This window comes from Cricetulus griseus (assembly GCF_003668045.3).
Source record: "Cricetulus griseus strain 17A/GY chromosome 1 unlocalized genomic scaffold, alternate assembly CriGri-PICRH-1.0 chr1_0, whole genome shotgun sequence".
Lineage (NCBI taxonomy): Eukaryota > Metazoa > Chordata > Mammalia > Rodentia > Cricetidae > Cricetulus > Cricetulus griseus.
This window is the reverse complement of record NW_023276806.1, coordinates 138378897-138403986: the sequence shown is the minus strand read 5'-3', so window position 1 is coordinate 138403986 and position 25090 is coordinate 138378897. Positions and strand designations below refer to the sequence as shown.

At 43.2% G+C, this 25090-nt stretch overlaps 1 long non-coding RNA gene across 6 annotated transcripts in view; it reads left to right on the top strand.

Annotated features, from left to right (window-relative positions):
- The window catches only part of LOC103158872, a 74269-nt gene that overhangs the window by 11286 nt on the left and 37893 nt on the right, over positions 1-25090 (top strand). Inside the window, exon 3 of one of the 6 annotated variants that reach the window (XR_004771786.1) lies at positions 20361-20417. The exons of 3 other annotated variants lie outside the window; for them this stretch is intronic. This is a non-coding gene — a long non-coding RNA (uncharacterized LOC103158872). Of the gene's footprint in view, positions 1-5794; positions 6052-8212; positions 8439-20360; positions 20418-25090 lie in introns of those variants that run through there. 2 more of the 6 variants (XR_003480505.2, XR_003480502.2) reach the window with 2 other exon arrangements.

Here is a 25090-nt window from a genome sequence, read left to right as displayed (position 1 = left end):
AATTCTGAGGCTCTGCTGCTCCTTAACCCCCCAGCCCCAGGCATTTGGTGTAGGCTAAGCTTAAAGGCACGCGAGTCAATCACTGATTATTTAAGGCATGTCATGCTCAGGCTTCTATAATCATCAGAGTGTCACTGTCACACAGACAGTCATCTCTGGCCAGCACAGAACTGAGTGTGCCCCGTGTGTGTGTGTGTGTGTGTGTGTGTGTGTGTGTGTGTGTGTGTGTGTGTGTGTAGCAATACAGAAAAGAGCAGCAGGGAAGAATCTAGGATCTACTATAGGCCGATGACAATTAATTCACTGTCAGTCAAGGAATCTACTTAGGAGAACCCTTGGCTTGAAGCTTATTATTTCCAGGTGAAATGAGTTGCCTTGTCCTTTTTTCCACCATGGGAGGACACAGCACAGTGTGACTTTGAAGCAGAGGATGTACCTTTATCAGACACTAGAATTACACTGCCCTGATCTTAGCCCCTGCAGCTCTAGAACTTGAACAATAAATTTCTATTACTTAGCCTAAGCAGACTAAGACATCATTTTAACCCCAGAATTGACCATAATGCCTTGAGCTTTTCTTATCAAATGAGCTAGAGGGTGGCCGCCATTCCCTTTCTCTCTTATTTATTGGTTCATTTAATAAATGTTTGTTGATGAACACTAACATTCCAATTTATGGAAGGCATAGAGTGAAGTTCTTCATCTTTGATGATCTTGTTGGTTGCAACTGGCAAAAGCAACCGAAGTAAGAAAGGATTTATTTTGGCTCACAATGTGAGGGTTAAGTTTCTCATGGTAGAGGCATCTGGCCACATTGTATCCACAGTCAGGAAACAGATAGAGATGAGTGTTGTTTCTTCTTTTTGGTTAGTTCAGGATGTTTAGTTCATCCCATGTAAGGAGTGGCCCACATTTATATACACGCTCAGAGGTTGGTTTCCATGGAGGGTCCAAATCCAGCCAAGATGGCAGTGAAGCTTAACCATCTTAATAGGAATACACAGTTATCAAACACCTACCATTTGTCACAAGCTCTTTCAAGTCCTTTTCTCTTGGGGCCCTACCCTGGTAAGGATGTTGACTCTGCTTTCCTATGTGATGTAGATTCTCGTATTTCCTTTACCTTAGCAGGGTCAGGACTTCTGCCAGCAAACCAGCCCTTCTCACTAGCTTTTCTTAGCTTCTTTCCTTCGGGGCTATGGTAGTATGAATGTAATTGGTCCCCATAATCTCATAGGGAGTGGTACTATAAGGAGCTGTGGCTTTGTTGGAGTGGGTATGGCCTTGTTGGAGAAAGTATGGGGATGGGCTTTGAGGTTTCGTTTGCTCAGGACACCACTCAGTGTCTCAGTCGATTTCCTGTTGACTGCAAGATGTAGGACTTTCAGCTACTCCTCCAGTACCACATCTTGCCTCCATGCCACCATGCTCCCTGTTCAGGCCATAGTGATAATGGACTGAACCTCTGAAACTGTAAGCCACCTCAACTAAATGTTCTCCTTTATAAGAGTTGCCATGGCTATGGAGCCTCTTTACAGCATTAAAAACCATAACTAACACAAGGGTTAAGGACAGAGTTGTACTGTGGGGTGACCTGTGATGACTTTATGAAGTGTCCACTTGGCTAGGCTGAAGGGCATCCTCCAGGATGCTGGGGTGTGGGTGAGTTCCTGGCAGGGTGGTCTACAGGGAGATCCTAGCAACTCTTAATTATTTAATCAAACTCAACCTCAGGTGCAGCATTGAAGGGATTTGGGGGGCTGTAATGTCCCTGATGAGTTAAATTTAAGTTAGTCAAAAAAGGCTAGTATTCTGGCTGGAGATGTAGCTCAGTTGGAAGAATACATGAATAGAGTGCTGGATTCAGTCCCCAGCACCACAGAAGCCATGTATGGTGATGCATGCCTGGAATCCTGGCATTTAGGAAGTACAGAAAAATAGACCCTATTTTCAACTGGTTAAGGTCACCTCCCATTATTTCTTATTAATTAGTTATTTTTAAAAGATAAAGTGTCCTGTATCTCCACATTGCCTCTAACTCACTTTGTAGCTAAAGATGACCTTTGAACTTATGATCTTCTTAGGCAGTTTGTAAGGTAGATGGTCACTCAGGCTCATAACATTCATTGGTTTATAACTTGGTTCGTCAGCATTCTAGCATCAATACATGGCCATGTGGTGCCTGCCCTTAAAGAGTAGATTTTGTAACAGGAAAGCAGATTGTTACATGATGCTGACAAAGAGGATAAGGTTGGCACCGAGTGGTTACAAGTTGGGACTGGGAGATGGGATCAAAAGAAAGAAGGACCTGGAGGTAAAGGAGAGAGCCTGGCAAGTGAAAGACATTCAAGCTGTTCTGTGGGGGTGCTCTGGATGGCGGTAGGGGGGATGGGGCTTGGGAGAGGAACCATGTGGGCTATGCAAGTAAAGATAAGGATGCCTGACTACTCCAAGGGGTAAATATTTTGTATTTTTAAAAATCTTTGGACCCATTTATAGTGTCCCAATTTGTTTGCATTTTGAGCCTTTTAAGGTCCTGCAGCATTCGTGGTTTATTGTCTGTGGTTGCTCTTATTTCTTCCCAGCTTTTTCATGTAGCCCTCCCGGGTACCAGGCCCCCTGTATTGGGTGAGCATCAGCTAGCTATTGCCCTTCTCTTTTTAACCCATTCTCCTGCCATATGCTTTGAATTCTTACCTGTTGAGAGAAAACAAACCTTGCACCCTTCACATTAATTTGCCTGACAGTTTCCTGCCTTCAACATTTATTTTTGGTCTTATTAAGACTCTGAAGAGAAGGCTTCTGCTTGCTAGGAGGTTCCCCAGACTCATTATTCCTGGCCTTCTGTCACCACCTGAGGTGTGGGAGCGCAACCCTTCCTCGGGCTATTAACCCGTCCTGGCTGCTCTGCTCCCGATGCTCTCCGAATTAGTTCTTAATTAAGTAATGGAACTACGTGGCATCCTGAGAAAATGGGGCAATGGATGCCATCAGTTCTGTGGTGGAAGAGTGAAGAGGCAAGCATGAGACAGACAAAAGCAATCAGAAATCTAGTAGTTGAACTTGAATTCAGTCTGTGTCTTCCTTTGCTGTCATCCTTTCAAGATCTACCAGTGGGTTGCTGCTAGTTGTTTTGGGGAAGCAGTTAGTTATGGGGATGGAACTAAATTTGAAAGCCACGCTGACTTGGGTTGGGAGTCGGGTTCTACTGTTTATCTGTGGGTGAAATGAGGATGGCATTTCTACCTGTGAGACGATGAACGAAGCAGCTGGCTTGGTTCAGTAGATGGGGTGGGGCAAATTTGGGATATTAGGCCTTGTGATCATGAACAAGGTGACTTCTTGTAAAAGCAGAGGGACAGGGTGTAGCTATCCCTTACCGGATACATGTACCCCTCATTTTCATTCACACTGTGATAGAAGTATCAGTTGCTGTAAGAGACATAGCTGGTCTTTCAAGGTACACAAAAAAAGTCAAGATGGCCACATCTATGTGTGTGTAGGCAGCAATAATTGGACAAGGTAATTTTTTTAAAAAGGGACACAAAGTTGGAAAGCAGATGTGGGGGATTGGGAAAAGCTGGCGTAGGAAAGTGGGGGATGTGAATATGATCAAAATTCACTGTATGTATGTGTGACATTCCAAAAAATAAAATATTAATATTGCATATTAACTTTTCTTTAAGTTTGTTTTTGAGACAGGGTTTCTTTGTGTAACAGCACTGGCTGTCCTGGAACTCACTTTGTAGACCAGGCTGGCCTCAAACTCATAGAGATCTGCCTGCCTCTGTCTCCCGAGTGCTGGGATTAAAGGCGTGTGCTGCCACCGCCTGGCGTACATTAACTTTTTTTTAGAGTCATGAAGATAGTCAAGTTCTTGGGTTTGTAAATATCTGCAGCACTTGCCCAGACTCATTTGGAAGTGCAATGGAAGGGAGAACATTTTAGCAATAGACAGTTGTGCAGGTTGTGAGTTGTCATTGAACCTTAGATGAGTCCAAATGGTGAGTGTTAGGCTGTGTGTACTTTACCACAGTCAAGAAAATCCAAGTGGAAAGAGGCCATCTGCCTCCCCAATGTAGGCTAGCACAGTAATAACATGACCCACTTAAGAGCTACATGGGAGCAATTGACTGATTCTAAACAGTAAGTTAGACACCTGTGCCTAACCTGACAGACCAGGGTTTGGAGATCCCGAAAGTGTGACTCACTTAGCCAGGTGGTACCCAAAGAGAGGACAGCTTTGGCCCATGCCACACTGACCCCTTCAGTTTCTGGAACAGTCCAGGCTCTTTGGATGCTGAGGTGGGGCTTTTCTTCCATCCTGACTCCAGGTGAGAGTCCCAGAGCTCAGTGTTCGAAATCCACACAGGAAGGACGAAGGCTTTGGGCACAGGTGAGCAGGTACAGTCAGTGACCGTCGCCTGATGACTCCAGAACTTGATCACTGCCACTTCTGCCTGTGACCTGAACTGCATTGCCAACCCTCAAACCGGCCACAGGGCCACACTCGCCCTCGTGTTAGGGATCCCACATGCGCTGTCCCTGTGGTCTTCATCCCCTCCCCAACTTTCATAATCCTTAGTCATTTCTTGAGGTTTCCCGTTCAATGTCATATTCAGAAATCGTTTCTGGTGCTCCCAGCCTTGGGTAGCTTCGTCTGTCTTAGGGCGCTTCTTAGAAACCTGTACTTTGGCTATGTCTTACTTTTGGTGTCACTTGTAAACTCTGCGCTCGCTAGGGTGCATGGGAGCCAGGTTGCTCTGTCCTCGCCTCTGCTATGCCTCAAGAACTTGGCGTCATTAAAAAGAATACCTTAATGCCGCCTTCTCACAAGGTGAGAGTGGAGATTCTAAGTCTTTATTTGTGGTAACAAGAGGGAGTGGCTGGCGGAAGTAGGCAGACATCAGTCTCCATCCGCTGACCCAGGCACTAGCAGGTATTCGGATGAAACCTGCAGGTGGGTGTGGGGGAGTGCGGGGTGGGGTGGGCTGACTGTACACATTCGCTCGGGTTGCATGTGAGAATAGATGGCCAGTCAGCAGCACTGGGGATAGAGGTTTGACATAGGGGATGCTTTTGGTATGATATTAAGGTTTGTTAAAAATGGGCCGGGTAATAGAGGATGGTTGTGGAAAAGCTTCCCCAGGGGCTACCGAAAAGAGGCCAGAGTTCCATTTCAGCCGGTTATTTTAGGCTTACCCCAGGCAGCAGGGCAGACGAGGCATCCTCTTAGGGTCCGATTGTTCTCTTCCTCTGACCCATAATAAATGAAGTCGCACTCCTGTTGCCAATAAGCAGTCAAGCATGCGGACAAATGCGCTCGCTGCTGGCCAGTCCCGTGGCTGTAAATGTCGCTACCGAATGCTTTTGTCTAGAAAACTGCTTTGGTGGCTTAGCATGGCAAATCTTTTCCTGCAAAGGGTTTGTTCTACACAGCAATGTAAAGCAGTTTACCTCCTGTGTCAACATTCAACCTAAAGGAAGCGGAGAACACAAGGTGAGGCGAGAGGATTAAAATAATAGCCTGCTACTCTAATTCCCCCGAGTGCAAACCAAGCCACCTGGACTCTGTTACATCCTAATTCCCACCAGGCAGAGAGACATTTTCTTTCTCTGTTTTTAAAGTGGAAAAAAAAAAGGGGGGGGAATGGTCTTGAATATGCAAATGAATCTAACTTAATTAACTTTTATGACCACCGCTTCTTTGAGATAACCATGGGGGCCAATTAGATTCCATTAAAATTCAGTTGTTTCCCAAACGCTTCAGTGAGAGACCCCTGTTTTCTCCAAGAAACCGCAACAGAAATGTAAAAAGGGCCAATCAAGATCAACAGAGAGCTAGAGCCCTGCTTCTCAGTGCCCCAGAAGCTGCTGACTGAGTGACTGCTCCACTTTGTCATCGAGTCCCCAGGAGCCCGAAGCAGCAGCAGAGCCGAATCATTCCAGGTCAGCATGTAACAGCTGACCCAGAGTTACCATCAGTGCTGGGCGTGAAAAGACAAGGGTGGTGGTATCTCAGGCCTTTGAGCAGAAACGAACCTCTAGAGATCCTGGCCTTGACCTGCGGTGGGGTTGGCGGTGGGGGTGGGGTTGGGGTGGCGGTGGGGGTGGCGGTAGGGGTTTGAGAGGAGCTCAGGCCACTCACCCTTGACTGCCCATTTTACAGTATGTCTCTTTCTACTCATCAGAAATGTAGTGCACATTTATTATAGGAAAAGAAACAAAGCAAAAGGACAAAACAACAGGAGAGCACCACGAAGCGGCCGGGAGACGTTAACTGTTTCTAGGAAGAGCCTAGAAGGCTCTTTCATTTTGTTCCCTTCTTTCCCCCTGTGACTGAACTTTGAAGGACATAGTGGATAGTGGTAGTGGGAGTTGTGTGCATGTGTGTGCGCGTGAGCACACGTTTTAGTACAGAGCTCCAAGGTGAGAGTGTATTTACATAGCTGTCAACCATCATTACCACCTCTTAACAGAACTTTCCATCTTCCCCATGGAAACTCTGTTCCCACCAAATACTAATGCCCAGCCCTGGCAGCCCCCAGCATGGATCTGTCTCTACACACCTGAGTACTCTAGACACCTCACCTCACCTAAGTGGACTCTTAAGTCTATTTGCTGTTCTTCTGCTTCATTTAGCCTGATGTCCTCAAGGTTTATCAATGCTGTAACATGGGTCAGCATTTCCTTCCTTTTATGTCTGTCTGTTTGATTGTGTGCTTATAGTGCATTTGCCGAGTCATTCACTCTTTGATAGCTGTTACAATTGTTGCCTGTTGCAACCACTACTGCTGTGAACACCGGAGTGAAGTATCTCTCCTGCTTTTAATTCTTTTGGACAGGTGCCTAGGACCCCCCCCCCCCCCCATTTTTTAAAACCTCTTCCTACCATGACTCGCCTCTCCGGTTTTAACACCATGTAATGAGACAGCTGTCAGCATTTTTGCATCCTGGCCCCTGGATTGTTGTGTTTGGCTAGGGAAGTGTGTGACTGCCTCATCAATTATCTAGTTATCTAATCTACAGCCTTGAGACTGTTCAACAGCATGTATCAAAGTTTTAGGGTTTTGTGTTGCCCATGAGTTATGGAAACATCTAGTGGCACGTGACTACCATGCTGCAATTCATTTTATTATATCTGTAGGCAGTATTTCTTTCTTATGCCTCTGAACTGTGTCTAAAGCAAATGTGTGTCGAAGTGTAAAGTCAGTGGTCCCCTCAGGTGACTGTGCACTGTGCAGGCCGCTGGTTGGGAGACTTGTTCTGGGTATTGTTCTCATCAAGCAGATTTTAAAACAGGGTTATATTGTCACAGTAAGAATATAAAATGATGAAGAGCACTATTTAAAACTAATTAAAATAGATAATGAGGGCAATGCTCTTGTAATTGTGAGAAGGCTAAATCTTTTTTTAAAATTTATTTATTTATTGTATATACAGTTATCTGCATGCACACTTGCATACCAGAAGAGGGCACCAGATCTCATTACAGATGGTTGTGAGCCACCATGTGGTTGCTGGGAATTGAACTCGGGTCCTCTGGAAGAGCATTCAGTGTTCTTAACCTCTGAGCCATCTCTCCAGCCTGAGAAGGCTAAATCTTAAAGGTAAGGAAAATCAAACCACCAAACCCTGACTTTTTATTAAAGACAATAGTTTCGTCTTTCAGGCCAACTTAATTGGGTCTTACAGTTTTTCCTCTGCAGTGTTCATGATGAAGCATTTGGGCCTGGATTATTGTAACTTCAACAGCTATGGACACTCCCTGCATGCCAGGCTCTGTCAGACCAAACAATGTTTCAATTGTTCCCTCAAACAATCAAAGCAAGTGTACACTTAGTGTTTCTGCACCCCTGGCTTTGCTTACAGAACTCAACTTTTGTTTGGCGTCAAAGGTATTAATACTTTTCCAGCCTCTATTACTGCTAATGTGGCTTCTGTCACAAACAAATACTTTAAATTGTTCTTGATAAAATGAGTCAAGCAGTTTAAACTCTCAACTGGGGACTGGAGAGATGGCTCGGAGGTTAAAAGTGTATATTGCTCTTGCAGGGAACCTCAGTTTGATAGCCAGCTCCCAGCTCATAACTGCCTGGACCAGGTTCCAGAGGAACCTATGCACATAGACATATGCACATATAAAAATTAATAAAAAGTTTAAAACAAGACAACCCCTCTCAACTGTTTCCATTTCCTTCTGTTCCTATAGATACAAATGTGAGGGCTGGAGCTGTAGCAACTGTAGAAACCAGGTAATGAGCCAACATATTTAGAAAGTTAAAGTTGAAAGGTGGAAGAAACCTGAGGTCCAGAGGGTGTCTTGGAGTATCTGACCTGTCCCAGAAGCCACATTTTTCAGTCATGGGAGAAAGAGAAACTATTTAAGACATTGTGAGGTGGAAATTCAGAGACTTTCCAGCTAAAAATATCACATTTTCCAGGTAAGGGATCTGAAACGGCAAACAAGTTGTCACATTTCTAAACTATTTCAGGGTGCTCTGGGAATTTGGCCTTCCATAGTCTGACCCAGAGTAAGCAGCCTTCTCTCTTAGACATGCTAGATTGTAGGGCACACACACACACACACACACACACCAGTGATTACAGGAAAAGAGGCCATACATTTGAAAGTGGAAGGCATGGGAGGGCTTGGAGGGAGGGAAGAGAAGGGGAAAATGAAGTAACTATATTAAAATCTCAAAAAATTTAAATAACAAATCATTTGTGTTCATCCATTAGTTAGCTATTGCTGTGGGACAAATAGCCTCTTCTCTAACTAATGGCTAAAAACAATGATGCTTGTTTTTTTTACAGTGTTTCTAAGGATGAAGGGGTAGTTTGGCTGAATGATTCTGGCTCAGAGATTTTGTAGAGTGGCATTCAGGATGCTAGTGGGGCTTCTGCCCTCTGAGTAAGAGGCTGAAGCTAGATGCTTCACTGCTTAAAACTCACTTGGCTGTTGGCTGGTGTTTTAGTCCCTCCCCACATAGGTCTCCCTCCACAACTGTACTGTGTAGAGCAATATGGCAAGTGAGTGAGAGTAACCAAAACCATCGTGTCTCTTAGGACCTCAGCTTGGGAGTGGCACTCTCATTCTGTTGAACACACCTAGATACCTGATACAGTGTTGGAGGGGATGACACCAGGATGTGGGCACTCTGGGGTCCCAGGTGACTATGGTGGAGGCTACACCTATGGTAGGGATGATACAAAATATTGCCAGCTATGATTGAGCCCATTCATCCGTTAGCATGATGGGATATATAAGACCCGTGTTTGAGATTTTACCGTTTCTAAAATAAAGGCAGAAGCACAGAGTTCTAAGCTAGATATTATGATAGTAACTGTTGTTTCAGGATTGAAAAAAAATATCCTACATGGGCCAGATGAGATAAAGAGTCTACCATTTTTGGCCAATGAGCTGTCATTTCACAACCTCTCTGGCCTGTAGTATTCAGATATGTATGCTTCTAATTCCAATCTGTGTTGCTGTCTGGGGTGATATTTTAGCAGTTCTCACAGTGAGCCTAAACTTAGCAAATGACATGATCATTTAGTAATGGCTTCCACATACAGGTGCCTCAGCCTGATGCTCATGGCCATGTTATTGACTATCCAGAATAAGATACTTGGAATTCTTTTTATTTTACCCCTGCCCCGTGTGTGTGTGTGTGTGTGTGTGTGTGTGTGTGTGTGTGTGTGTGTGTGTGTAAATATGAGCACTGCAAGTCATCAGTTTTGTACAGCAAGAGCTTTCTTGTCGATCCCAGAACCAGATACTTTTGAGATTGAAGAGGGTGGTATAGTGACGATATTGATGACATACTGATCAAAAGTTGGAACAGACTGAAATAAGTCAGGTCACCACCCACAGAACCCTCAGGAAACAGCCCTATATCCCTTCTCTCTGTCTTTTGCTATCCATCCTCTAGTCTCAGAGCACACATACTTCCCCACCCTGCTGCCCACACGCCTGCTGTTCCCTGTGTGTTTTATCTTCTTTTTTATCTTCTTCTCTGATTTTTCCTGGACTTCAAGCACAAGTGTAAAAGTACTTTCTGTTTTGTGTCTTTACCTCCTTCCTCCCTCTCTCTCTGCTCTCTCTCTCTCTCTCTCTCTCTCTCTCTCTCTCTCTCTCTCTGTGTATGTGTGTATGTACATCCTCAGTCCAGTATTTGTTTAGCAGGGCTCTTGTCCCCACAAGCACTCTCTGTGGCTCTTAGTTACTTACTCTGTCACAAAGCAGGTACTTGGATTATCATTTATTGAAATTTTATTTTTGAATATTACCTCCCTTCTTTTCCTCTAATAGCCCTGTAGAAGATGACAACCAAGAATGCAAATGTTAGGTAGACAATATGGGGGGGGGAGGGAGGAAGTGCAGGAGCAGGAAGAATCCTTAACGTGGATAATTGGCTCTTGAGTAGCTGACCATTGACTTAGATAGGGGTGGCAGTAATTTAAAACCATTCTTTCCTTTTTTACTTTAAGTGAACACACTTTGTTTCAAATGAATTTCTATGTTGACAGAATGACCATCTCAGTAGAGACTGCGTGCTCTACAAAAGCCTTTTCCCTCAGAAGTTCATAACCAGGAAAATCAGTCCCAGACACAAACAGGACCCGTGGGAAGGTGTATCTCTCACATATGCGTCTAGCACTTCAAATGCTCTATGCATATCAGGGGGAAAGATGGGGCCTGATTGATAGCGATGCCTCAATGGATGCTCAGGAATGTAATCACACTGTAGGTTTGGCAACCGGGCCTCAGTGCACAAAGCAATCACTGTTCAAGCCTTCTCAGAACTCACATTAGGTGGAAGGAGAAAATGGACTTCAGAAAGTTGTCTTGTAACCTAAATATGTGCATGGTGGCATGTGTTCACGCCCTCCATCATATACATGGTGATGTTAAATTAAAGAATAAACTGTAAGATGAAAGCTAACGGGAGAGTTGTTTCAGAGAGAAATGTTTTTGTTGGTGGTAGATGGAATTAATGGTAGAAGACCATTAGAATACAATAAATTGTTGCTACTTTTGTGTGTATGTGTGTGCACACATATGCTTGAATGCACACTTACATGTTTGCATGTGCATGTAGAGGCCAGAAATGGATATCAGATGTCTTCCTCAGTTGCTGTCCACCTTATTTTTTGAGCCAGGGTATCTTGGTTAGCAACTCAACTTGACACAGCCTAGAATCATTTGAGAGCAGAGACTTGATTTAGGAATTGCCTAGGTCAGATTGGCCTGTTATTATATCTACTAGGAGAGGAGGGTCATCTTGACTGTTAATTGATATAGGAGGGCCCAGACCACTGTGGGTGGCACCATTCCATGGGCAGATGGTCCTGGGATGTATAAGAAAGCTTGCTGTGAAAAATTGGTTTGAAAAAAAATGGCCCCCAAAGGGAGTAGCACTAATGGGAGGTGCAGCCTTGCTGGAGTAGGTGTGGCCTTGTTGGAGGAAGTGTGTCACTGTGAGAGTAGTGGCCTTTGAGGTCTCCTATGCTTGAGCTATATACCCAGTGAGATGTTGCCTGTGAGTCAAGATGTAAGAACTCTCAGCTCCTTATCTAGAACCATACCTAGCCCCCAAATTATTATTAATTTTAATACAAATGTCAAACAGACAGATGGTGTAGAGCAAGGAATAACCATACAATGATTTCTCCTTGATGAGTTTTCCTTTTGGCTCTTTAATTGGAAAACCCAGAAAACCTGGACTCAGTTATGGCTCTGATCCTCCTTGGTGGTGTGATTCGGACTCGCTGTCTCTCTCTGTCTCTCTCCTTCCCTCCCTCTTAGCTGGATCCATCGTTTAGTTTAAGGTGGCTACTAGCCAGGTGTGGTAGCACACATGTAAACCTCAGGGGGTGAGGCAGGAGGATCATGAGTTCAAGGCAAGTATGGGTAATTTAACAGGATTTCATCTCAGAAGTAAAACCTAGCCCACAAAGTCAGATGAGGTATTCAAAAGACTGTGTGGACCCAGTGAAGTCTATAAATGGTAGTTAGGGCTATTATCAGGACAGTTTTCAGGCAGGGTGAGGGAGAGAGAGAGTAGGAGGGAGGGAGGAACAGAGAACCATAGTTAACCTGCCCCCAGCCCTCCTCTGACTGAAACCTTGGTTTATCCTGTGAAAGCCAAGCTAAGAATACCACCCAATAAACATGTGTACTTAGAAATTAGTCTGGGGGTAAGGTTGCGTCTGCTTGGGAGGTTGGTTCTGACATCACACGCTTTCAACCCGTGGTTGGCAGTCAGTCTGATGCTCTATTGTTGCTTGCTTTGGAAAGAGCAAATCTAAATCTAAGCTATTTCTTGTTTAAACTGCTTCTGCTGAGCCCCGTAGAGTTGATTATAGGTCTCGAATTCAGCAACTGGTTGTGTCATTCTTGACTCACCTCCAGACACATAAATAGCTCATAGAAAACACAGACATTTCAAAAGTTGCACTCTCTCTCTCTCTCTCTCTCTCTCTCTCTCTCTCTCTCTCTCTCTCCTCTTCCTTGTACCTTTGTGTGTCCTGGGAAGTAGCTGGTGCATACAGCATCTTCCCTGCCTTATTGTCCTAAAACCTTCATAAATTCCCTTTAGAATCTTCCAGAAAAGAGGCAAGAAAATTCAGAAGAACTTCTGTGTGTGACCTTGGTTGTTCTCACTGATACAGAACAAAGGACAATAATAACTGCTCCAGAGGCTGCCGGGAGCCTAAGCAGATGAAATGAAGAACACCTGGCATGTGGCAAGCGGCCAATAGACATAATTGCTCTTAGTGTTTTTATTAATAATAACATGAAAAGCACTCAGAACAAAATGACATTTGAACCAATTCCTGGAGAGATTGGTTTATACTTAATAGTCAAGAGGCTACCTGTCAGTGTTTCCCATGTGTTGATTCAGAAGAAAATCTCTGACTTGCAGGGAGAGACAAATGTCAGTTTGTAAAAATCTAAGTCCCAATGCCATCAATGGAGGACATTTCAATAAATCAAAAGCTACCGGACAAGATAATCCGAGCTGAACTGTGCCTGCACAGCTGTTATTATTGTTATCTAATTGAGTGGATGCCCTGCTGTCGCTCTGTAACATATTGCTAGGGATTAGTAGCCTTAGAAGCCATTGAGGATGGACCTCTGCCTCATGGAAGACTTTGGACTTCAACTCCCACCTTCCTGGTAACACTAAAAAGGAAAACGTCGAAGATGCCATCTCCCACAACCGCTTAAGCCTCCTGAATGAAACAAAACAAAATACATCGACAGCAAAACCTTTGGCTCTGAATGGAGGAGATGGGCCATTCTGCAAGGTTAGATCATCACATACCATTGTCTCCTCCCTTAAGAGTTAATACAGCTGGGTCTGTGAGTCACAGGACCAGGAGACCCCCTTCTTGGGAAATCTGATAGACCTGAAGAAGTATTAAGGGGCTGGGAGGAATAATTACCCCTTAATGAGACCATGCACTTCTACCCTCCTGGAAACCCCTCCCTTGGGGTACTAGTTTGTAGATCTTCCCTGCTGCATCTGCTGGATCTTTGAGTTCTAAATTCAAAGGGCATAATTTCCCATCTGTTTCTCTATCTCTTTCCAGTAGCCTAATGTTGCTTTCCTAACGCTTTTGCACTTGTCCTCTGAAGCCCTCCTTCCATGGTGCCTCTGGTCTCTGTTGCTGAACATCCTGGTTTTTTTGACCCCTAACTCAAAAGTTCGGTCTCTTTATTTCTCTCCTTCTAGCCACTACCAAGATTTACAGCTTGCCAGTTCTGCTGTTTTTCTTTCAAGCGCTAATAAAATGGCCCCTGAGGTCTCTTTTGAGTCTGTTTTTAAAGTCTTTTATTAATGAGACTAAGAACCCCAAAGAGAACCTAATGTCCCCTTTAGCAGTGTTGAAAACAGTGCCACTTTATATTGTTTTGTGATGATAGTGTATAGCAAGATCAGCTTTACATGGTTCCTGGGACCAGAAGACTGCAGATCAACGGCCAGGAGCTCTTCAGGCCAGTCAAATATATCCTCCTCCTGTCAGTCACGAGGCCTGGAGACCTATTCTTAGAATCTCAATTCTTACCCACCTTATTAAAATGGTAATATCCTTTGCTGTCATCAATCACTGACACATTTTGTATGGGAAACTTTGGTTCCTGATTGCAGATTTAGCTTTTCTGGAGGAGACGGTTCACTAGGAAGCTCCAAGAAGCAATAGCCATTCTACAGGGAGTTAAAGGGATGTGTGGAGATGGGAGGAGAGGGATGAGAAGGGCAGCCATTCTAAAACTCTCCTGTCAGAGGAAGTTGACAGAACCATGTGGTGTCCTGAATATCGTTTTGTCGTTGTCACCCTCTTTCCTGCTTGCCGGCAATGGTTGCAATGATGGAGATTTCTCCCTTATCCTTCTACAGCCATGATTGAACATTGGGGGTAATTTATGTGAAAGGCATCATTAAGCAGCCTGTGTCTGTGAGAGCATTCAAGAGTGTACGTCATACAAGTGGATTTATGTCCACTACATACCTGTGCTTCTGAGTGTGTGTGTGTGTGTGTGTGTGTGAGAGAGAGAGAGAGAGAGAGAGAGAGAGAGAGAGAGAGAGAGAGAGGGAGAGAGGGAGAGAGAGAGAGAGAGAGAGAGAGAGAGAGAGAGAGAGAGAGAGAGAGAATACCTATCACTCTTAGTGCCACAATGAGGAAAAATAGCACGAGATTAAATCAAGCACACACACACACACACACACACACACACACACACACACACACACACACACACACTACAGTCAAGAATAAGCATGTAGCCTGATTGGCCTCAAACTTGCTCTGTAGCTGAGGTTGGCATCTAACTCCCGATCTTCCTGCTTCTGCTTCCTGAGTGCTCAGATGCCAGGCATGTGGCACTATGCCCACTTAGTCCTTTACAGGTATTATCAAGTATAGCAGACTGTACAAAACTCTATGTGCTTCATTTTCAAACCAGTGGCAGTATAGTGAGTTTATCTAGTCCAACTTTATCACCAACGGTATCATGAAGGCCATGGTGCCACAAACCAGAAAGCGTTTAGCTCCATTATAATCTGTCCCACACTGACAGAAATGTTATGTGTGGCTTGTGGCTTATTTGTTCTAGGAACTAGAAAGAACAGATATTAAACTTACTAGTGAGAAAAAGTGTTAGTGTCGAGGATGGGAATGTCAGGCTATTTGTAAAGCCTTGTCTTTGAAGTTATAAATTATTTATAGGACTTTAAGTATGTTGCTAAAACAAATAAAAATGTAATACTTTAATAGCCTAAGGTAGGTAATACAGGTTCTTTGGGTGGGGAAATTAGAATATCATGTTAATTCACTCTTCATGAAGACAGATGGATTTGTGAAATGAATTGGTAACAAAGCCCACACTAAGGCAAACCTCTCAACCTTATTGTTTCAATAGAAGCTGAAATTGAGATTTCATAGATGCTAAATGGTTCAAGGAGCTATAATGTGAAAAGCGACAGTAGATTTTCTACTGCTCTTTATCATAGAAATTATTTCTTCTATTTATTTTGTATTTATTGTCACTTTCCCCCACTTCTTATAGTTTGGATCTTAAATATTCCTCAGAGGTGCTTATGTTAAAGGCTTGGCTGCCAGCCGGTAGTGCTACTGGAGTGATGGTAGGGTTATTGTTGGTGGACCTTGAGGAGGCCTGATGGGAGGAAGTTATGTAATTGGTGGTGTGCCCCTGAAGAGATGACTGGGTCTCTTTCTTTAGCTCTCTTTGCCTCTCTTTGCACAGAAAGGTTCCAACTGTGGGATGGGACACAGGCACTATTGGGTATCCTGCTTTTTCCAGGGCAGATATTGGTAGATATAGGTACTAGACTCAGGGATCCACTGGTCAAACTATGGTCCTGGAGCCATGAGCCAGCTAGTCCAAACCATGAACACAGTAAATCCTTTGTCTTTATAGATTGATTGATTTCAGGTATTTTACCAACATAATGGAAATCTGACTGATACATCCCTAGGGCGAAGGACACACCCATTTCTCCATTCTCTACTGTTTTTCCTACATCTTGCTCAGTGCTTAGTGTGATGGCCTAAACTCATGGGATGAAAATTTATAATCCAGTCTCATCAACTGGCTCAAAACTACCCTTTTCCTAAACTTATTTTAAGTACTAAAACAAGGCACCTGAACGTTTCTTTAAAACAAAAACTCAATCTTGGCATGATATTCATGATAGTCATGAAAATATACTCTCTGCTTGACATAGATTAGTGTAGCTCTATGTTTTCAACATCTGTCATTTTAAAATAAATTATTTAGTGCTGCTAGATTACATATAAATGGCATCAATCAATTAGAACTGTGCAGTTTGAGTCTTGAAGGATTAGATCTTTCTTTCTTTCTTTCTTTCTTTCTTTCTTTCTTTCTTTCTTTCTTTCTTTCTTTCCAAGATTGGTAAAGTTCTTAACTCTTCATCTTTCCTGGGAAGGATTAAAGCAATTTGGGCTCTCACCAAGCTCTTTCCTTTCCACCTCTATTGAAGGTTTAATTAATGTGCACATTATTGGGGTTGCTTATTTCAATACTGCTGGGCAGAGCCAGAGGAAAGGGCTTGAATAAGGAAAATGGGGATGAAGCCCCACCCCCACCCCCATCCTTGGAATAGTGAAGTCTCCTGCCCCAGCTTTTCCTGGCAATGAATAAAGACTCCTGGGCTGATGCTAAAGGCTTGCCTTTATGTAGAAGTCCCTACTAGGGCTTTACATATTGAAATGAATCATTGTCGCCTGTGTCAGGTTTGCTTTTCATTTGTTTGATGTATTTCATCTGCATTGGGAGGTGCTAAGAATCACTAATCTATTGTATTCATTGTCACAGATTTATACATTCGGTTTTCTGCAAGGCTACAAAAAATATGCTGTTTAAAGACATTAAAGGGTAATTAGCATCTTGCATTGTGGCAATGTTTGGTTCTAGGACACCTCTTAAAAGTTAAGAAAAGCTTTGCTTTTAAAAATGGATTTGATCAGTGCACGCTGTGTGCATATGTAGAAATACCACACCGGATACTGTTCTTACATATATAAAATTAATACCTGTTAGTAAAAAACAAAAACAAACCACTATTTTCCTAAGCCCCCCAAAAGTGCCTAGGTTTGGATGACTACCTTGCCATAGTTTGCTAGGGACTTTCCAGTTTTAAAGGTGAAATTTCCATATCCCAGGGACCTTTGCAGACCTGGGTAAGTAGAGTACATTGGTCACCCTGTCCCTTCTTATGTTGAGAGACTGTATCAGTATTTCTTGAAACCAGGGCATGCAATTGATTTTGAGTCCTTATTTCAAGGATAATGAATCGCAACCACAAGCCAAGAAACAACAGTGAATAGGGGCTCGTGTTTTAAGGAAATGCTTTATGCAGAGTTCTTAGAAGTAGCATTTTTTAGAAGCAGTTTAGGATTTAGATGTTTGTGAGTTGCTTCTTTTTGCCTCAAGAAACTCAGAGTCAAGCTCAGAGGCATTCGAGTCAGCGACCAATGAAGCAATGAAGAATCCTATGAGAATTCTAAACACATCTTGTACTTCAAGAGTCAGTCCAAAATAGCTGATGAGGATAGTGTTGGTATCTTTGTACCAGTGGGCAGCTGCAGAGATGGCTTATTCGTCAGGAGCACTGGCTGATCTTCCAGAGGACCAGGATTCAGTTCCCAGCACTCACAACTGGCTGTAAGCCAAGTTTTAGGGGGTTCAATGCCCTCTTCTGGCCTTCACAGGCACTACATGTGTGTGGTGCACAGACAGGCAGACACAACACCCAAACAAATTAGAAGCAGTAAAACCTTTCCCAGAATGAATGAATTTCTCTCTCCCAATAGTCTCCAAGCTGAGAACCAGCTTTCCACTCCAATTGATCGGGGCGTTGAAAAATGGCCCTGTCATTCCTTCTGCTGTGCCAGAGACACAGATGCAGAGGGCTGGAAGTCTTAGCCATGCTTTCAGGGTTGGAGGGGGATTGACTCCCTCCATTGCACCGGCCCCCTGACCTGGTTTGCATTCTCAACCCCTTCCTGTCATTATGTTCTACCTCTTACGTGTTGGGTCGATCTGTGTGACCCACAGAGGCGACACAAAGGTTCAGGTAAAGGGCTTGTTGTCTTCAGAGGTACTAGAAGTAGGGTAATATGGTATGTAGGGGTACATGGGAAGCCCCAGATGGGTTAGATGGCAGGGTGGGGCAGGAATGAGGGGAACGCATAGAGCAGGTGCTTTGCAGGTTTTCCTGGGAAAGGTAAGACAGGACAGAGTGAACCATTCAGGAGTGGTTAGTCTCCATAATTCTGGAAGGCTTTGTGCTGTAGGTGTTGTTTCCATGACTGTTCTTGGAATGACTAGGGGAGGGAGCTAAGATGATTGTGGCCTAGGGGATTGTGTGACTCAACCCTGGTCACACAGAGGAGGAATGGCTCTGCATTTGTCCCTTTTGTCCTTGAGTTTTTGCCACCCCTGAGAATTGACTAGGTCCAGGATGGTCAATGTCTTCTTAGCTAGATTCTCAAGATGTCAAAATACTACAATATGGCCAGTAAGATGGCTTAGTGGGTAAAGGCACTTTTGTCAAGCCTGACTACATGAATTCAATCCCTTGAACCCACTTGGTGGAATGAGAGAACTGACACGGGCAAGTTGCGTCTGAACTGCATATTGTATGTCATAGTACAGGGATACCCATACACATGTATGTCATGGCACACAGACACCCATACACATGTATGTCATGGCACACAGACACCCATACACATGTATGTCATGGCACACAGACACCCATACACATGTATATCATGGCACATGGACACCCATACACATGGTATGTAGACACCCACATGCACACACATATACAAAGTAAATAAGTGTTAAAAACACAGTATACAGAAAATTAAAAACACAAACAGTGTAGATTGGCGTTTATCTAACTTCCTGGAGAGTGGAAGAAGCATGGCATAGCAGGATGAGCAAGTGTTTGGAATCTGATGGACTCCAGGCTCGGCCCAGTACTAACATAAGGCACGGGTAAGTCTTTAGGAGTCAGTTTATCATGACCGAACAAGTGAGGATAAACAAGATAATACATGTAAAAAGTTCTTAGAAATAATGCTAAAAAGGGAAAATAAGCCCACTTTGTTATATGGGTATGTGTGGACTGTCTTTGGGTACCTGCAGGTCAAAAGGGATCTTAGCTGCTGGTAATTATTGGTATAAATTAGGAATCAAAGACTGTTGTAGAATATTATTTTAAGGTGTGTTACTTTTGTTTATGCTCTGGGACATTAGTTTAATGATGCAAAGATATGTTTGATTAAATAAAATTCACCTGCAGTCAGGAGACTGGGTCAGCAACTAGCTGACAGGAAGTTGTAGGGAGGAGCCAGGTGGAGAAGGCTTATAAGAGGGACGAGGAGGAGCAGAAAACAAGTGGAGGAGGAGATCAGGGGCCAGGCAGCCAGGCAGCCAGCCAGCCAGCCAGCCAATGACAGAGTAAGAGTGAAAGTAAGACATATAGAAGAAAAGGAAAAAGCCCAGAGGCAAATGGTAGTTGGGGATAATTTAATTTAAGAAAAGCTGGCAAGAAACAAGCCAAGCTAAGGCCGGGCATTCATAACTAAGAATAAGCCTCCGTGTGGCGGTGGGGCTCAGGCGGCTTTTGGTGGAAAGATTTATCATAACAGAATGGTGTCAGTAAGTGGGATGACCCCATGCCCCAAGGTTCCCAGAGAAAGAGGTAAACCTGCCGCCACAGCCTGCCCTGTCAGGCCGCTGAGAGGCATCGGAGCAGCTTCCATATGCTCGCACAGTCTTGGTGCTCTTGGGCGTTGGACTCGGCACTGCCGAGATGATAAAGACAGATCCAGATAAAGAAAAACCTCTAAAGGTTTACGCTACATTTAAAAATATATGTAGGCTTGTGAGAGAAAAAGTAACAGGAGGAAATAGAGTAGCCGGTTGTGGTGGTGCATGCCGGTAGGATTTGCTGAAGGAAGCAGAGGCAGGCGGATTTCCACGGAGAAACCCTGTCTCCGAAAACAAAAACAAAAACAAAAACAAAAAAAAAAGAAACAAAAGAAATTAAAAATAAACTAAGAAAAAAGCCACATAAAGATGGAAAATACACAGAGAATCTGGATACTATATGCAATATTGTTGTCTTTAAATTGTTTGATTGCCGAGGAAAGACTTACTGCTGCTAAAATACATTTGATTATAAATGCTGCTAAATTAATCCAACTTATAAATTTTAAAAATGCTTTGACTTCAAAATTTAAATTTAAGGACAGGCTACTTAGAAATAAAGGTTTTGCTTGTATTTCCACAGAAAATGAAAAGCTGTGGATTCCTTCCAGACTAATATGGTTTGATCAAGCAAGACCCCCTGAAGCTGAGACGATACAGCCTTACAGACTACAAAAACAAGGACTTGGTCAGATTTCTATGTTTTATCATGATCCTAATGGTATGAACATCGTCCCCAATCAGCAGGAAGCAGTTTGGAAAGAACGATGCCCATATTCCCAAATATTGTTTATAAATGTTTGTTTTCATTTAAATGGGGTTGGTTATAAATGATAATGAGCATAGTCAATTTTTTTTAAAGAAAAAAGGGGAATAGGATATAGGAATGAATACTTTGCATTGGTATAGATTTTCATTTATTGATATGACTTTAAGGTCAATTTTGTGATATGTATATGTCTCTTCTTATTTAGGTATTGTGTTTAAATACGGTAATATAATCACCTATGATAGTCAGAACTTATAATTAGGTTAGTTAGGTTTTCTAGATTTGCAGAGATGTATTTGAGATGGTTAGGTATTCTTCAAACCTTTCAAAGACCTACAGAAATATGGCATTTAAATGGTTTAGGGTTTTTCTTGGCAGTGAGACACAACTGCTCCTGGCACACCAATTACATCAGAAAGGAGGATGGGCATCGAAGAAACTCATTATGGAGTTTGCTTTCAATATGGCAAGATTAGCCATTTGGGCAAGAAACTGCTCTTGCCTCGACTGTTGCTGTATAAACTGGATATGCAGGACCCACAAGAAAATGACTGCTGAACTTATAAAACAAGACAGTACTGAAGGGTTCCTGTTGAAATGGAGAAGTGTGCCAGACACACTGTGGCCTATGGGCTGAAGATGGATGCCCCAACGTTACAGAGGAACTTTGGGTGACTGTCTAGGTATCTAGATGTCTCTGTCAATTCTAGAGTTTATATATTATCCTTCTGTGGTCTTTGATAGAGTTGAAGACAGATAGTTATGGTTATAGTTTTCTTCAGTTATTATAAAAGATAAGTTACCCTTCTTTTTATTTAGACAGAAAAGAGGAAATGATGGGTAATGTACTATGTATGTTTATCTTATTAATTGTTGAATAAAATACTGTTTGGCCAATGAGACAGCAAGTTAGACAGGACTAGGAGTCAAAGAGGATTCTGGGAAATGTAGTAGAGAAGTGGTGATCCAGGCAGGAAGTGACATAGCAAGGAGACGCATATTTAAAGAAGGAGAAACAGGAAGTGTGTCCTCCTTTTCCCCTCCGCACCTGCTCCAGCGGCACAATGTGATCCACTGGCAAGGAGGGACGCCAATAAGGCGTCCGATAGGATAAGTCTTATAAAATATATAGGTTTATGATAGTTAAGACTGAACTAACAGATGAGAGTCCTAGTCATTGGCCAAGCAGCTTTGAACCTAATACTAGTCTCCCTGTGCAATAATTTGGGCACCAACTCGGGCGGATGGCTGACGTAAAACTCACACGGGGCTGTGGGGCTCAGGCGGCTTTTGGCAGAAAGATTTATCGTAACACCTCTGTGTGTGATTTATTTGGGAGCTGGGTGACAGGCCCCTCAAAAAGGCCAAAGAGTAAAAAGAGTAAAGCTGCACATGACAAAAGTGTGTGAAACTCCTTTGGTGCCACGTGTACCTGCTAAGGGACTTTAGTCTCACGGGGCTAAAACATGAGAATGGTATCAAATGATTCCTAGATTCCATTATTTTTAAAATTCCATGAAAATCCGAGGCGTGCCTGTGTTCTAGGGCCACTACTGGGCCACTTATCCCACTGTATTCTCCTAACGCTACCCTTCCCTGCATCCTTTGCTACTCTGATTTGATGTGGAACATTGTTCCCATAGCCCCCAGACATAGCTAATTGAATTTGAGATATAATCCATGTGATAGACTTGCTATATTCTCTTGTTGGATAATTGGTATTAGAATATGGAAAATGTAGTTCATATGCAGTGGTGCTGGACCTGGGAGGCTAGGAAGTGGATGTTTAGAGATTGAGGGTACCGATTTGTGGGAGCCACGATGGATCACATGAAAGCAGAGCTAAGGAAGGCACTCCAAGCGTGGGAGAGAGACTAACAGACATTAGGTAATGATGGAGAAAGTGATTTATTTGATCGTTTTGTGTTTCATCTGGGCTGCTCTCTACAGCAGAGCTCTGTATTCTCTTTTGCCTCTGCACACTGGAGTAGTTTCTCTCTTCCCAGCATCACCCTGACACACATGATGGCATAAACTGGGGACAGATGGGAATTTTGTCTAGTTTTTTTTTTTTTTTTTTTGAACAAGCACTTGGGTCAGCATTCATGAACAAAAAACTCAACCCATTTTTATGGACTGACATGAAAGCCACTTATTTGTATATGCCAGTGCCACTGATGGCGTTTGTATAAAAAGGATTAGTTCTAATGGGTGATCCACTTCAAGAAGTAATTCCCTGGTTGTACCATATTCTACAAATAAATCTGAGGGTCATCTTAGCTGTATTTCCAGGACCAGCACAGAATCTAGCTCACCATAGGCTTTGTCTGAAAATGTATGTTGAACCGAATGGCCCCGATTACTATAATACTGTGGGGATATAAAAAGCAATATAAATTATGGTTGTTCTACATAAGCAGCTTGTAGTGCACTTGAGAAAATTCATGAAAAACAAACCACAAGGCACATGGTATTTTGCAGGAAGTTTCAAATAGCTGAGGAACAGAGGGTCAGTGAGGTCTTATTTAGAGAAGCTTCCTGGAGGAACAGGAAGTTCATTGACATTTTGAGTGCTGAGTGGGACTTGGTAAGGCAGAAGAAGGGGGAGAAGAAGGAGAGAAAGGCTGAAGCAAAGGCTTTAGGCAGAAAGAATTTTTAGTGCTCATGGATTACAATTTAGTGGTCCACAGGAAGGCATGGGAATACCGAATGATGGAGGAGAATGGGAAGACAGAATGATGGAGAATAGGAAGACAACGGTGGAATGGGGAGACAGAATGATGGAGAAGAGTGGGAAGACAGAATGTTGGAGGAGAATGGGGAGACAGAATGATGGAAAATGGGGAGACAGAATGGTGGAGAATGGGAAGCAAGAGAGGGCTGGCTCTGGAGTTAGATTTTCAGGATTCCAATACTAGCTCCCCGCATTTGCCTTACTAGCTTTGTACTATTGACAACTTAACCTTTCTGTGCCTCACTTTCTGCATTTGTGCAATTGGAGTTAAAGTGTTGTAAGGATTAAAAAGGATTTTTAAAAATAAAGTCTTTTAGATCAGCATCTGCAACTTTTTGAGCATGTACTCAATGTTAACTGTTATCATGGAAATCTAGTGGTAAGACCCACCTAAAAGCCATACTATTAATTTTGAATTGCCACACTGAAAGGGATGTTTCTTGGTTGTTAAGAATGCCAGTTGCTGCTGAATTTGTGGAGACCTGGAAGGGATTTGTTTATGGTAGGAAAGAATAATGAGTATTCAGGACTCCGTGGAAGGTTCCAGTGATAGAGAGGAGCTAGGACTAGGGAACAACTGCCAGGAATTGACAGATGAATGTGAGAGGAAGAGACAAGCATGGCCTAACAAGAAAGGACCTATCGTAATAACACAGGGGTTAGGTGATGGAAACCAAGAACAGGACTATGGCTTTATTGTGGGAATGGTATGAGAAGTCTGTGAGAACCTTCAAAGAAAGGTGTCAACCCTCGTCTAGGCCAACATCACCCATACTTGGGTTTGACAATCTTCTCTTGATTTCTCCTTGGCTTTACTGCCATCTTTATCTCAACATGGTCACTCCTTGGTTCATTCAGGCACAGCCTGATGACGGCTCTTACCCTACTCTGCCCAAGCTGCACTTTGCTGGATCCCTAAGACCTATACAATTGGAACCCAAAGCCAGCTGGCTTCCTTTCCAACTACACACCCACCTGTCCTTGGCATTTCACAAGGTTGTATCTCAGACACATCAGACTTAACCCCTGGAATGTCCTTTTGCCCACTCCTCCTGTAAAAATATGTCCAGGTAATTCCTTCATATCCTTTGGCTCTTGTTCAAATGCTGTCTTATTAATGCCGCTCTTCCTTAAACATTTAAAAAAAAACCAGCAGCCTCTCTCTATGTTAACTCTCCATCTTCCCCTTACCCTACCTGACCTTTACTCCATGGACTTTATTAATACTCAACATATGACCTATTTGTTCATTGTCTAATGTTCCCACTAGGTTGTAAGCCTTAGAAGCACAGATATTCTCTCTTGTTTTGCTCATGATGTATCTTCAGGACCTAAAGTAGTACCTGGTATAGCCAGTGATCAATACATGTGTTGGATAAATATATGACTCTAATAATCAGAATTACTGTGTCAAGCACAGTGCTGTCTCCCTTGCTGCTTCATTTGCTTTTTGCAATAGCCTCGTCACATGCCCATGGTTTTATAAACTGTGCCACTGAGGTACAGAGACATGAAGTGGAGGAGGCCACAGAGCTTGGTGACTGTCAATTGGGTTAGTTTGTCAGACTTTAGCTTTTGCATAGATATGATGAGGAGGAGTCAGTAAGATGCCAACACCTCTGGCTTCTAAGGAACAGGACACTTGCTGACCAGGGAGATGCCAGGGAGGCTGGTGGTGCAGAGAAGAAAGTAGGGCCAGGAAATAGAATATTTAGGGCAAAGGATAACTATCTGAGACTTCCCAAGAGTGGGAGTGGACACTAGTCATTATGAAGCTGGAGCCATAGGAATATGTGGCAGCTGTCCCAGA